We start from the raw sequence: 3,421 nt of genomic DNA, 5'->3' as shown, positions 1-3,421 counted from the left end.
CAGTGCTTAATTTGAGCAGGTGCTTGCAGGTGCTCAGCACCGGCACCTAATCCTCAGCACCGGTGCTTATAGCACCAGTTAAGGTCATACTCATTTGGAAGGCAGACAGATTTTCCAAAGAATCACTGGATGTTGAGCCACGCTGAGACTCGAACCCGGTTACCCAACTCCGAAATCGGCAGCTCTAGCCATTAGGCAAAGTCCTCTCCAGAATAATAAGTGCCGGGGCTCTAATTTGGAGGCAGTTTACACCAGCAAATTTCTCCTGTTAGCGCTGCCTCCTGAGGAGAGCCCCGGCACTTTTTATTTTACAAATTAACCACTTCAGGGGCTGTCTCAATTCTTTGAATTGGAACAAGCGCAGAGGGTACCTTCACACCCCCATCTACCTGGCACACTGCTTAGAGCGGTGGTGGTGAGACTACTGCACTGCAGGTACCGAGACCTGGTGCTCCAGAGAGCACGTAAGCTTGGCTTTCTGAAAGTAAACGGGCCACAATTGCCATATTCCCGGATTATGCAATGGCAGTACAGAGAAAACGGACCTCATCCATGGCAGTCAAAAAAAAGCTCAGAGAGTAAGGGATTCGATATGCACTCCTCTTTCCAGCCTGGCAGAAGATTATGCTGAGGCAGCAGTTTTGGTTCTTTGATAAACTTGTGAGCGTTTGGGACTGGCACAAGAAGTTGAAGGCAGGGACAGATGCTGAGTTTTGGAGCAGACCACCACTACTGAAAGGCAGAAGGAGAAATGAGTCAACCTGGTCGGCTCGACCCACCAAATCCCAGACAGAGTAAGAGAGAGAGAAAATTGGTCAGACTTGACACTTGGTCCAATGGTCTCGGAGAGTAACTTTATGTCACTTCACCAAGGGCCGAAGGTCATTCCACAAACAGCAGAGGACCTATGATGTCTCTCAGGAAACCAACTGGTGGTTGTATATAAGCAAGTCGCTTCTGGTCACGTGCAGAAGAGGACAAAGAGCAAATCACGCCCCTAATCACTATGACTGCTGACCTGACCTGAGGCGTAAACTATCAGAACCTACTGAATTACCGCTTGCATGTGGAGTCAAACTGATGGCCTTAAACCTGTTGGAACAGAGGCAGCTACCCCCACCCCAGAGACAAATCTCAACTGTCAGACTGGTGTTTGGGGTTTTGAAATTCATTTATGTTTGTTTTGCACTTGTTTGTCTGGCTGTTGCCAACTCGGCCTGGGCAGAGGAAGTTGTGGTTCATTGTTTTTTGCATGCCCAATCTTTTGTCATGGATGGGACTGCATCATTTTAGAGGAGTCAAGTATAGGGTTTGGAAAACAAGATTGTCTACCTGTAGTGGGTGATGGGGTGCCGCTCAAGGGTGGTGGACAAAGGCGGCCAGAGTGCACACTTCCCAAATACAATGCAGACTTGATTCACTAAATACACCTTCACCTGGAATGTAAGGGGGATGGGCTCTGCAGCTAAGCACTATAACATTTTCGCATACCTGAAAGACAGGGAAACAGAAATGGCCGTCCTGCAGGAGATGCACATGGCAGAGGACCAAATCAAGGCCCTGCATCGTAAATGGCAGGGTCAAATATTTGCGAACCCCTACTCTGCATTCTCCAGTGGGACAATGATATGGGCTCTACCAGGTGTCCCAGACATGGCAAACCTAGCCATCTACATAATGTCCTTCCAGCCCTCCCCACATGACAGGCAAAATTCAAATGCCCCAATAGGCACTGAATTTGCTTTAATCTTAATTTAGGTGACAGCTTTGCGTCTTCAAGCAACTTAACAATTTCTTTGAACTTTAACAGCAGTCAGTCTCGCTTCCATTTTAACTGTATCCAAATTGATGCCTAGAAAAACCAGACAAGTGTTAGGCCCTGCTGTCTTTTCAGGAGTCAAAGGTACTCCTAACTGATGTGCCATAATTTCAAATTGGTGGTATGCTCTCTCACAATCTTTGGTGCCTGCTGTGACTACAAACAAAAAGTCATCCAAATAATGAGTGACCAATGTATAACCTGCACCACTGCAGAAATGTACTAAATGCATCAAACAGCTTGCAGGAAATGGCGCAGCACATTGGCAGAACTTCATCTATGTACAATTGATTGTCAAACTGAATGCCTAACAAAGAGAAGTCAAAAGGATGAACTGATAGCAAACAAAAGGCTGACTTAATATCACATTTAGCCAACTCGGCTCCTGGGCCCACCTCTCTGATCAATGTAATGGCTACATCCACTGATGCAAACTGCATTGCAGTATCATCTATTGGTATGAAGTCATTCACTTACAAGCCGTGAGGCCATGCAGGTGATGAATCATGCAAAACTCCCCTACTGCCTATTTAGGTATTACCCCTAGTGGGGAAATCATTAGGTCAGGTAAAGGCCGATAATTAAAAGGACCTGCCATCCTTTCTTCTCTCACTTCCTTGCCAAGTTTCTGCCTCACACTATGAGGGTGCTATTTGCCTGACTTAAACTGTCAGTAAACCTGCCTGCCCTAGGAACTTGATAGCTAAGTCGAAAACCTTCTTTAAAACCCCATTCCAACCATGTTGCATCCTCCATGGTAGGATAAAATGAAAGCCAGTAACTCACATTTCCAAAATTAATTGGAATAAACGCCCTTGTAACCAGGTTGAAAGGATCCACCTCTACCCCTGCCTTGACCACTAACTCCAAAGCTTGTCTGGTCCCCAAAACATTGAAGGATTGCATGTTTTCCCCCACATTTTGAACACTTATGTTTATATTTACAGGGATTCCGTGGACAATAACTCATGTTAAAACTCCAGCAGGCACCGGAATTTTAATTTTGGCCTCTATTCCATGCCTTCCTCGCACCCACAACCCTCCCCCTGTGGTGGGCCTGCCAAAAAAGAACCCGTGAGAAACTGCTAAGCCGCTTGCTGTGTGCATGGTGGGGGGAGGTCTTTGTGGATACATCCATTGCACCCATAATTTATTGTCCACTTCCCCCCCAAGGTTTATCGGGAATGAGGACCTTTCGAACCTGAAACTCTTCGTCATAATGTAACCATGCAAAACCCCCAAATTCGAATGATATCAATATAATTAAATATAGATACTGCTCGCTCAGGGAACTTTTTACAATATACACTGGCAAATATTAAAAATGCTGATGTCCATGTGTCAATAGTTGTGGGAACCTGCTGCCTTTTTGCTAAATTCCAGGCTTCTTCTCTAGACCCTTCTTTAGATTGTATCGCTCCATGCAGTAGTTTGTAGACATCCACAAATTCACCCCTCCAAAATTTCTCTTTAGTTGAATTGCTCAGATGTGCCCCCAATGGCAACGACAACGCCATGTAAGGCAAACGTTTTAAGCCATCAGTTTTACTCATTTCCCCCTCCTCTTTAGATTTTCCATCTTTGTCCACAACCGACTGGAAT

This window comes from Lissotriton vulgaris, chromosome 1_1 (assembly GCF_964263255.1).
Source record: "Lissotriton vulgaris chromosome 1_1, aLisVul1.2, whole genome shotgun sequence".
In the NCBI taxonomy this organism is placed as follows: domain Eukaryota; kingdom Metazoa; phylum Chordata; class Amphibia; order Caudata; family Salamandridae; genus Lissotriton; species Lissotriton vulgaris.
The sequence above is the reverse complement of the archived record's forward strand: the minus strand, read 5'-3'. Positions refer to the sequence as shown.